Below are 12,828 nucleotides of genomic sequence, written 5' to 3'. Positions count from 1 at the left end.
TTGTTATCTTTAAATCAGAGCGAGCGTATAAATGACACCTTCGCGTTACCTCTGTCTACCACAGGTCCCACGAGAAAGTAACATACAGGACACATGATACACCTGTTCTCAGCTCTGGAGAATGCTCTCATATAATAAGTATACGACAGGAATGTGTGGGAAACATGCGGCAACTGAAGCTGTAAACAATACAACAACCAAGCGTGTAGATTACCTGCCCAGAAATAGACTGGTTTGAAAGAAAGGTTATTGATAATTTCCTACTGATAACGTGATGAGCTCATATGTCTCTTCAAGCACATCAAAGGTTCATTTCAGGCACATTTTTTCGATTCTACTGTACTGTACTCTGCAGCTATGTGTGAGAATCCCCGCACTTTCCATCTTCGGTGTTGCCAGTAAAGTGATTACCGAGTATCATTTCCTTTAGCTGTGGAAACCCATTTTCCGGGTCAGCGGACCCCACCAAAGGACTGATTGAGTCTTTTAAAGGGGGCTCCCTCAACCATACGTTTGCTCTCCTTGTACCCGAGACAAAGGGCCCCCCCGGAACCCCGGGCAGGACACCCTTCGGAACATTGCCGGGGGGAAATGTTGCAACAACAGAAAGATCAGTCGGATTCACCACGGTTGAAGCCTGTTGAAGAAAGACCCTGCTTTGGTCACGAAATTAAAAAGATTTGTTTGTGTTTCATCGTCAGTGGAGAAGTGTGGGCCATAACTCAGATAACCGTGAAGTCCAAATAAAGATCATGCTGGTGATAAGGGAAAAGGTCAGAGGACGGTGAAGGTTGACGATAGATATCTGTGCCAAATATAATAAGTCTTGATTAATACAAATATTTGAGGTGAAATATCTTTATTTCAGGTTCAGCATGGACAGAATCTACCAGTAGGATGAGTGGAGGTCCTGCTGTGTTGAATGTGAATTGTCTTACACTCATTTCTGCCTCGTCTGCTCATCATTTAGCCTCCGATTTTGCTCATGCATGGCATCAGTGATGGTGAGGACGGGGGAGGAGGAGCGAGGAGGAGCAGGAAGAAGGGAGGGATCTGTTGCTCCCTGTGTAACGAGATTCCCAGCTAATCAGTGACTTTCCTGCCTTATCACTGCCATCAGGACACTCGGGAGGCCGAGTAACCCAGGACGAGCTGATGTCATGTTGAGATGGGTGAAGGGGGGGGAGGTGTGTGCGCGTGTGTGTGTGTGTGTGTGTGTGTGCAGTGAAGCATTAGCTGCAGTTTGTGAGCAATACTGATGTGTGTGTGTGTGTGTGTGTGTGTGATGTCCTCAGAGGTCCAAAGATGAGGTAGTCACATGAGGATGACTAACTGTGCCCATGGACCATATGATGCAAGACTGGCAAGGACTGGTGAAAAGTGTGTGTGTGTGTGTGTGTGTGTGTGTGTTTTGTTACCTCCTTAGGACCTTTTTTTGGTGTAATCACTAACCTTGTCGGGACCAGTCGCCGTAATAGAGACCAAAGCTTGGTTCTAATGAAAACCTCCTCTCTGAGGTCAGGAGAAACAAGGCTTTGGCATCAACTAGTTATGGTTTAGGTGTGAGCTACAGTTGCAGTTAGGCTGTTAAAATGAATGGAAGGCAATGCCATGTCCTAACAAGAATAGTGGGAAATGTGTGTGTGTGTGTGTGTGTGTGTGTGTGTGTGTGTTCTCACAAATGTAAATGAGCCTCTGTGCTCCTGTATATCAGCTGCCGTGTCCTGTAGTCTTGAGCTGTTTTCACATATGCTGTGCAAACCTTGAGTTTATCTAGATATTATCCAGAGACACTAGTGAAAATAAATGAGACAATGTCAGAAAAGAGATGACGAGTGGACAACATGATGATGAAGTTTCTATTATCCCTATTATCTAAAGCAGCAAAAACTAAAACATTTGGTTGTTTATGATGTAAAACAAAGAAACAATGGTATTACAGCAATGCTATATATACTATTCTTCCGGCCTTTTGCCTCCTGTGCACCTTGCAGTGCTCTCCTAAACCAACACAATCAAATGTTGCATAAATGAAAGTGTATCTCATACTAAATGAAGAAAAGTGTGCAATATGTGCCGTGGATGTGGGAATGACCACATATGATTTTTGTGCAAATGTTTCAAAACATTGGTCTCGAAGCACAGTCAACCTAGTTGTTAAACACTGGACTTAACACAAGCATATTTAGGGGTTTATCTGTCAACATCATAAGGAAAATAACCTGGTAATTTTGCAAATATTTCAAAACCTAAACAGTGTTGATTGAACTTTTACCCAATTAACATTTTGAGTTGTATCCAATTAATCTTCACACAAACAATGTAACAGTGGTTTTATTTGTATCTTTGCGTCGTCTATTCATTTGTTTTTTTTCAGACCCTGGAAATTGTAGTGACATGTTTTCCTATGGATGTGTCCATATTCAGTCCATTCAGTATTATAACTGGGGGGGGGGGGGGGGGGGGGGAAGAAAGGAGAGAAAAGAAAACAATAACCTGCCTCTGTTATGTTCATCATCTCTCTGGAATGACATGGAATGGATCTACTTTCAGAGAGAGAGAGAGAGAGAGGCAGCAACATTTTCCTGATTGCCACATGAGGTGTCCCTTACACTGCCCCACTCTGCGCTCAATGGAAAAATGATCTCACTCCTTCAAACACCACTGACTTCATCCCCTGATGTTTGGGGCCGAGAGAGAGGGCTGACATCAGTGCGGCTTTACCTGAGCACAGCAAGCATAACGTGACACGAGAAGGGAGTGGTCACTATAATGCTGCCTGCAATATGGGCCCGGCGTTTTCTCTATGGATCATTGTTTTTATTACGTCATGCCGCTTGGTGTTATACCCTCCAAATATGAAAACAGGGTGGCGTGTTACACTACACTGCTCACACCCTGCCCCCACTTTAACAATCACGCTAGGGTAACTATGTTAGAGGTTGATTCCTGTTTGTTTCCACTCATCGTGTCTGTTGGTTATGGTAACAGTGAACTCAGCGAATGTATTACTGAGAAAAACTATATTAAAAAAGAGGAAATTCCAACAGAATGTTCTGATAAAAAAGAGTCAAAGAAAAACCACATTATTTGGATATACAGAAAAAAACTGTGTGTACACCAACAACCACAGATTAAAACTGAAACAGGAAGTTGGTCATCACAGTATGACAGATGTTTTCAGTCATTTTTAAATTCTGCAAAATAATTAAACAGAAGGGACTTTCATTACATCAGTGTTGGTTTCCTGATCAAAACTTCACATGACATGGAAACTGCTTTATAAGCAGGACAGTCATTTCCAAGGACTGAAGGCTGTTGTATTTGCAAACACATTCTTTTTTGATCCAATGTCCACAGTGTTTTCTCAACGTTAGGACACAGTCCAAAAGTCCACCCCCGCCATTAGGGCTCATAGTTGTCCCACAGTGAAATCCACAAACTGAGATTTTGAGCCTGTAATACATAATTCAGAGCGTCATTGTTTTCTGCTGCCAAAAGCAGGCATCACTGGGAAAGTCCAAGGTCGTGAATTAAAAAGGCCTTTGAGTTCATTTTCACAAGCTGCTATTATGAGTTCACACATGGTGACAATCAACGCGCAGAGCTGACGCTAACCGAGGTCCTTTAATGTGATCGAAATCCAAAGTCAGACCGACCATGTCATTTACATTTTGACATTTGGTCAAGCTGCTGTGACGACACTTTCAAAGAACACGACGTTGTGTACACGGTGCACGCTCACATTTTAAGGCGCCAGCCTCCATTAAATATAACCTGCAATTACCAGCGACGCAGCGCTAGTATCACCGTCAGGTATGCAGCGCCTGTAAAAGGACACCATTCATGGAATTCATGCCTATGGAAAATAGCCATGAACCCTGTGTTTTCTGTTGCAGAGCTACACTACATGCACCACAATCCTGTTTGCGCCAGATGGCACAGGTTGGCATCGGTGCCAGTGTCACACGTACTATTAACTCCGACTGCTCACATCAAAGTCAGAGTGGAGCTCAAGGCATTTTGTGAATGTGGGGCATCAACTCGTTGTCAAAGATTACAGGGTATTTTATATTGTCCGTGGCTTTTCGATGCCACCTATAATAACATGGAAATTCTTGTTTTGTAATAACTAGCTATTTAACTTCCCGTGGCTCTAACTGTTTCCCTGTGAATTTTCTCCCTTGTCAAAACAGGTGGGGATTTACAATAATGGAATCTGCACAAAATCATTTAGTACTGACTTTTGTGGTCCATTGACTATTTTATTTTTGCACCACTATACGGTTAAAATACAGAGAAGAGGTGTACATTGTGTTCAGTCCTAACATGAGTTGCTGTTGCGTCAGAAAGCTCCTTTTGTGTTGCTATGGGAGGATCACTAAAAATGAACTTTTCAATAGCAAAAACCACAGAAAATGTTAATAGCGCGTCGGCAGGACATCTGCACACGGACCACAAGGCATCATGTAGAGACTCTTGGAGCATTTCTGTGAAAGTATGTTGTATAACCATTACATTTTAAATTATCATCACCCGTCGTGGGATCATGATCTGAGGTCAAGCTCAGTGACCCTGCGCTATCAGGTCTCCCAGGACCGGACTAACCTAAACGAAACACAACTGCCCACTTGTTCAGGCCTCCGAACACAGTTGTGTGTCTTTTTTTGGTGGAAAGATCTGGAGGCATTGTTTACACCACAGAGTTTACAAGCACTGAGAGTCATTACAAGCAGGAATCCAACAAAATTAGACGAGCTCCCTCATGAAAACAGCACAACACAGTATCGCGAAACCATCAAACCCGAGCAGAAAACGAGGACCAGAACTCAGAAATACTCAAAATAACTTACACTTAATGCAGTTTTTGTGATATGTTAGATGTATAATAGAACTTTATTCTATTCTATCTAGCTCCTTATTGTCATTATACCAAACAATCACACCATCTATATGTCCTGCCTTTGATTTGACAGAGGCAGTTTTGGTAAAGTGGAGGCCATCCCCCCAGGGCCAGCCACTCTAGTTTCTCCACACGATAGATAAACCAGCTGCATCACTATAAATGACATAACATGGGATTTTTTATTTTTTTTTGCCCTCCCAAATTAGCATGGAAATGAAGTGGAAAATGGGATATAAATGGAAATGTGGGTGAAGAGGGGGCTGGTGGCAACAATGGGAGAATTTACACAAAACCAGTGCTATGTGGGCAGCGAACAAGTGAGGGAAAGAGGGACAGAGACATCAACAAGGCTCCTCTGTGTCTCCTCAGAGCCATCCTGCTTTTAGAACAAAACCATGTCTCCCACAACACTCTTTAGTCTCCACAATGTGCCTTTGGCCAGTAATAGAGGGCGAGTTTATGGTGTGAATACACATGAATGTGTAAATCCCTGCACATTTGCATGTGACGCTGCAACGCCGCCTCCATTTAAATAAATGATTTGATGTCCTAACAAGAGCGACCGGCTCAAAAGAATGAAAACAGACGACACGGGATCCCATAAAACCACCACCAAAAATAATGAATTGATCTCACTAACACGTCTTATAACATGTCTCATCTGTATTCAAAGCCTGGTAGGTCTGATTTCTCTGCATTGAAGACCTCTGTTGTTCCAAATCTGTTGCAACCAAACAACGTAGCACCTGCTAGAGCATTCAGTAAAAAAAAAAACTTAATGACCCAGTCATATAAAGGAATATTCTCACCAAAAAACAAAGATAGTTGGTTTTAGAACAATAGAAATACAGATTGACAGCCAGTCATATTCCTTAGTTGTAATTGAAAGGCAAAGAACATGCCGTCAATTACACTGTTGGTATACACTGCTGATGATGAGTGAGTTACGAAATTACAGGAGAGAGTCAGAAATACAAACCACGTGTAAAACAATAATGCATGCAAAGGAATAAAGATCAAATACAAAAATGTTAATATAAACAATCCTAAACCAAAATAAAAAACGAAATAAATGATGAATTTGTGTGTGTGTGTCAGTCTGGGGGAGCCTTTAGCCTTTAGACTCAGCTTTGTGTGTTAACTGGCAGCTCAGCTGTGCCGGTGCAGCTGCATGGCAGCCACTTCTCTACAGCGCTGCCAGTCAAAAACACCCCTATAAATGCTATTGTGCTCACCTGATTGATCTTTCACAAGCCCAGGGCAGGCCAGACACGCTGACTTCTGGAAGGGAATGGCAAGGAATAGTGGGTGAAAAAACAAGCGAGTCAGTGTCTGCGGCAGAGGAGGTTGGGCCGCAGGTGGCTAGGAGGCACGCTTGGGTTGGCTCACTAGCCCTCCTCAGATGCCAGCAGTGAAATTTCCTGACTATGGCTATACACAAGCAGGCATCCCAGCAACGGTGCAGTGTCCTGGGGGAATGAAGAACAGGCCTCGGTGCGGATGTTACAGCACACACGGGCAAAGAAGGGGACGACGCATGGGAGCATGCATTAAACATTAAAATGCACACTCTCACACACACACACAGACTCATAAAGATCTCTTTCTGTGTCATTCACTTTCTTCACGCACACCTACACTGACGGTCATCTATTCCTGACTGGGGTTGAACTGAGGAGAGCGATGCCTGTCTGGGGTGCTGAGTGAACACTGGTGCCAGGGATTCCAGGAGGCAGGCCTCACTCCACATGACTCTGTGGGCTAAAACCAGCAGGCAGTGACAATCTCCTGCATCAGCCGCAGGTGGTGTAAATCGAAATATTGGAACTTTCAAAATACATGTGAACATGTTAGTCCCATTGAAACTGTACTGCAATTGTTGGACGAACACAACCGAAACACCTGAGTTGAATCACTACAGTCGCGTGCTCCTTCGAAATGATAGAAGTAGCCGGCACACAGAAGAAGACAATCAGTCAGTCATCATCTACCGCTTTATCCTCCACCAGAGGGTCGCGGGGGGTGCTGTGCCAATCTCAGCTACATCGGGCGATAGGCGGGGTACACCCTGGACAGTTCGCCAGTCCATCGCAGGGCCACACACAGATAGAGACAAACAACCATTCCCTCTCACACTCAACTCAATTTAGAGTGTCCAATTTACCTAATCCCCACATTGCATGTTTTTGGACTGTGGGAGGAAGCCGGAGAACCCGGAGAGAACCCACGCACGGGGGAAGAACATGCAAACTCCATGCAGAAAGGCCCTTGTTCCAACCAGGGCTCCAACAGCAGGAAAAACAAGGAAATATCCAGAGCACACGCCGTAAACAACAGGATCTTTCCAGAAAGGTTAGAAGTTCACATAACCATGTTTGGCCCTGATATATTAAATATTCTTCACGTTTTTCAAAATTCTGCGACAAACATAGCTGTCTCTACCTCGTCCGGGGTTATTTTCAGGTACGTATTGTTTTGCGGCAGGAAAAAAATTCCTGGATGCAAAATGGGCACCTTGGGTTTAACACAGACAGGACATGAGGAAACCCGGTGGGGGGTCCAAATTTAGCGGCGTAGCGGAGCAAGGATGTGAGGTAAGGAACACGACAGGGGAGTTGGTATTATTTTTGGTCACACTGGAAGAGAAACTGGAAGAGGTTTTTCTCATGGCACAGACATTCACAAGGACACACACACACACACTGGACTGCACTGCCTTTCTCACGGTGAATGTTTGCATTAGGAATCATTTTCCAGTTGGCATGATATGTGAGAGAAGCTGCTCTTCCTTCAAAGCCCACTGTACGGTCCAAACAAACCAGAGCTCCCCGAGTCCCTGACCTCCAGCCGTGAAACCCGGCACTCACAATGGAAATCTAATGAACATTCCATGTCACATGTCAGTTTCTGGTTTGAGATGCAGAAGGACGTTTAAGCTGCGACACTGGATGTGTTTTTTTTGTTTCGAATTGATCACATTTTTTATTCTTGTGACAGGAGGTCATTGAAGACCTACAGATAAGTATCACCCACCTCTCACGGTCTCCCCATTTTAGCACTTAAGCATCTCTCAGCCGATTGCTTTGGGTTTTTTTGCTCTTACGGCTCCGATCAGTCTCATTTCCAGCAGCACTCACAGCAGGCAGTCACATTGAGCTGCTGAAGACACAGATATATATATATATATATATATATATATATATATATATACATATATATAGGTTTATAACATTGTTATTATCAATGTTGATTTGCTGTTACAAACCTAAAATGTGCATTAGAAAAAACATGATATTACCATCTTTTTAGTTTACTATAACTGAATTATTATCATACTATTACCATGTTGTTCCTGTACTGTAATGTTAAGCACTACCACACTGCTATAAAAGTCACAAGGTTGACAGAAAACTGTACAAAGAACTTTCAGATATTTGATTTTGTTGATTTTTGCTCATATTAAAAATATGACGTGGGAAAAAAAGGGGGGCTCAACTGATTTTGATATTTAACATTTCTTACTTTTTTGTTTGTTTTTTGTTTCGTATCAGTCAATTACCTACTTATTTCAAATTATTTCAATAAATTAATTCATAAATAACAATAATGAAACATACACAGACCTATAGGTTATAGGTTTGTTATGGGAATAAATCACACCCTCAGTGGGGCTGGAGCTGCTACACACACACACACACACACACACACACACACACACACACATACAGGGTGGACCACAGACAGAGCAAGTTTAAGAAATGACAATTTGATAAGCATCAGTGTAGCAGCAAATTAGCTCACAACTGTTATGATAGAATAACAAACACTTCATTCATGCCATGAAAGCGGGGTCAGACTGACAGTGATAACAGAATGTCAATCACAAATCACATTGATAAACATGTATTTGTGCACTATTCTGTCATTTGAAGTAAGTTGCCACTCATTTATCGGTAAATAAGTCAAGTTATATGAGAAATCATCCACCATCCTCATTGTATATTGGAAATAAAAAGGGAATGATCTTTACACAAGGAGTATTTAAGTGCTCAGCACTAAAATCTATCTAGTTCTATAAAAATATGTCATGTGCTGACAAAGATCATGATAAAGATATGATATAAAGCTCCAGAGCTGCTACTTAATGGGCCTTAAAACAAGCTTCTTTCACTCAAGTCGATGGGGGGGGAAAAACTGAGTATAATTAAATGTTTGGATCACGACTCCTGCTTCCAGTAAGTCCTCCATCGTGCGATGTCCTTGTTTAAAGATCTTCATTTGTTTATCAGTCACCATCAGCCTTATCAGAGCAAGTGAGGAGTAGGAGGCAGGAGAGGGGCCGGCAAAGCTCCAGAGAGGAGAAGAGAGGAAAGACGGAGAGGTGTTGTCGACGAGACTATCACACAACACCATCCCCCCACAGCCTCTGGCTCCTTCTGTCTTTACACTTCCCGTGCCCCCCCCCACACACACTTCACTTCTTCTGTATTCTTTCATCATCATCTCCCCATTCATCCTTGTTTCATCACCTCCACTGTTTACTTCTACCTTTTAATTCCTCTTTTGAAAGTGGTTCACTCTTTTCCAAATGTTTCTCCCCGTCTGCCTCCATCTCGGCACGTCGCACTCTGTGTCTCTACGACTAGAACAGCTGAGGCTATAATAACATTTCACGCATCCATCAAGCACAGCCAGCTTTGATCAATAAGCACTCTGACTCCACTCCACAGCACCGCACTGAACTTAAAATGTCTCCCCTCTGTCTCTGTCAGTACTTATCTCTCTGCTGACGAAGCTATATTAGAGCGATACGGGTGGATGACTATTACAATAGATACCACAATGCAATACTGTACTGCACTGTGTTGTGTGTGGGTGTGTGTGTGTTTACTGTAAACGAAATGCACTGACGGTGATCTATGGCCGCCGTCTATATTCTTTACTCTTTCAATTCATCCAAAAGCAGTAGTAAATATTGTGTACGGGCTGTAACAATCGACTGCATCAGCACAATCTACTTGTTGGTTTGTCACTGTTTAAGCACAGGCCGTCCCTGTCTCTTTCATTTCCATTTGACAAACACATGTGCTCCTCAGACACTTGCCGCATCAAAAAAAAAGAGGCTTCATTTTCCATGAATGAAAGGGATCCAGATGAGTCTTTCTTTTTGCTCATAATATTTTTCAAATGTGAGATATTAATTGTGCGCAGCGAGGACGATGAGTCACAAAAAAAGCATTATGGAACGGAAAAGTGTCTCTCCAAAGAGCTCTCACATGTGGGTTATTACACGCCATTTGTTGCCGAGTCTTGCTTTGGCCATTCTAGCCATTCAAGTCTTATTTTTTTACTGTTTCAGATCTTAAATGTGCAGTTACATTGGTAAATGTGCCAAGGTACACATATTTAAAGGCTTCCATGTTCTCAAACACAAAGTGAAGTTGCACGTTGCAGCTGAATGTCCCTCACCCCATCCTTCCCTTGGAGAACCTATGTAGATTTCAGTTAGCATTGACGCTCAAAATAGGATTAGTTTGTCAATTGTGACCTATTGTGAGGCATGATGGCCCAAAATGGTGGCCTCTGAAGCGCTGACGGGCCCCTGGTATAAAATGAAAAGGCTCATTCTTGTTTAATGGAAGACAACAACAAAATCAGGTAATTGTACACTTCTGAAAAAGTACTGTATATATAATTATTTTATTTTCAACTTCTGTGAAATGAATGACCCGGGCCTAATGTTTCCCCCAGTAACCCCCTATTACAGGTCATGACCTTATAATGTCATTCAACCTGAGTTTTTCCCCCTTTTTATCAATAGGTAAAAGGGGGAACTATTCAGTAATTCACTCACTCGTTCATCTTCTACCGCATAATCCTCCACATGAGGGTCCCAGGGAGCGCTGGTGCAAATCCTAGCTGACATAGTGTGAATGGCAGGGTCACACCCTTGACAGGTCGCCAGTCCATCACAGGGCCTATAGAGAAAATAAAACAAGTAATATTTAACCGACTTTTTCATCTTTAAATACCACTTTAGATTAAATGCAAGACTCAGTCGGGCTACCAAACCCTAGTTTTGAAACCAGCCTACAGTATATGCCTAAGACTTAACAAAACAGTGACTAAACAACTACAATCTGCTTTTGTGATATCCTTGATTTGAGCTGCATAGTGCTGGCCGAGCGAAGCAGAGCTGATGCAATATTTATAGCCTGGTGTGTACATCTAAATGTGCCTCTAAATATCATTAAGCAGGAAATTACATGTACAGCATCACCTGATATGGAGATTAAACTCGATATCAACAGAGGAGAGAGAGAGAGAGAGAGAGAGAGAGGACGGGGAGTCTGTGAATCTCTGTCACCACTAATACAAAAACTCAGATCCCATCACAGCTCAGCTTCCTGTCTCCTGGCTGTCGGCCCTCCTTTAAAAAACACTGTCTTTGTGGTTTTACTTTGACAAACAGCAGGCACGTCACCGTCCTGACACTCTCCTGTAACACGCTTCAGAGACAACTTGAAATCCTGTGGTGCAGACTTCATAAGAAAACATGTTCCTGAACCGATTTATGTCACTTTTGACGAGCAGGGGGCAACTGCGATCACAGCAAAAGACCTGAAATGAAGTAAACAAGGTGAGGTTCTTTGTCCAGGCAGGAGAATAAAAACATGTCAGGCTTTTCGTGCCAGGGCAGGTTTTTATGAATGGAAGTTTTTTTTTTTCTCTCTCTCTCTCTAAACTTCCCTCTCTCTTTTTTTGTGAATGAAAAACAACTGGAAAATCCAGTATAAAGGGCCCACAGTCTACTGGGCTGTGATTGGCTGCTGCGTCGCAAGCTCCGCCCATGGTTGCTAGGATCTCCAGTACCTGCCCTGTGATTGGCTCGCGGCGGAGACCGAGACTTCATTCATAAGTCAGTGCAGTCATGCGGACAATGGCAAGAAATTCGAGCCCTTGAAAGAGGAAATCCACCAATCACGAGGCTCCTGGGGCCCGAGCTGAAAAAGCAAGTCTCCCCGTGCCATTATCCCCCCCCCCAAAAAAAAATTATGCCATGTTACAGAAATGACAGCACAGCTGGCGCTCAAAAAGTCTCCCCACTTCATCAAAATCATCTATGTCCAGTGAAGGAAAAGGGTTTTTTGGGGTTTTGTTGCAGGGACTGGAGTGAACATCTGTTTCTCCTCACAGCTTCACACTGACTGCTGCCGCTGGACTGTTTCCTGCAGAGAGTGCAGGCTGCACGGGAATCTGGGCAGACGTGGCAGAAAGCCCAAGACGCAGGAGAGGAAAAAGGGGCTTAAATAACGCACATTATTCACTATCATAACACACTGAACCACAACAAGAATCACCAGAAGAAGCGCTCTTTAAAACAAGGTTCTAAAGTGTGTTGGATAACAAAAGTACAGCCAGAGTCGAACATATTCCACAATAACAATGACAGCATCCATAAAAATGACACCCAGTAAAGAGTGACTTGTAAAAAATGTGTTTTTTTTTATAAAAGTAGAAACAGGAAGCGCACTTAAACCACACAATATTGATGTATAAAGTTGCTTAAAGATTCCACTTCATCCGTAAAATATATATGTTTAACTAATTTCCAGAGATAAATGTCCATTGTTCACCAGACAGTGGATCAGAGGAAGTTGGGATGGAAATAAAAAAATAAAACTGATTAAAAAAAAAGAAAAAAAAGTCAACGTCAAAGTCACTTCCTCTGCCCTTCACTGTGTTTCTGTCAAGTTTTATGCGTAAAAGAATGAACTGAATGTTAACATTTAATCCAACTCTGTATTAGAATGTGACTTTCAGTGATTTTAAGTGTATGCTACACTCGACCAAGTATGGGGGGGGGGGGAGAAAATAGAAAATGGAAACTGAAAAATGAAACAGCCTTTAAAGGTGTAAAA

Source organism: Solea solea, chromosome 21 (genome assembly GCF_958295425.1).
Source record: "Solea solea chromosome 21, fSolSol10.1, whole genome shotgun sequence".
Taxonomy (NCBI): domain Eukaryota; kingdom Metazoa; phylum Chordata; class Actinopteri; order Pleuronectiformes; family Soleidae; genus Solea; species Solea solea.
This window is presented reverse-complemented; position numbering follows the sequence as displayed.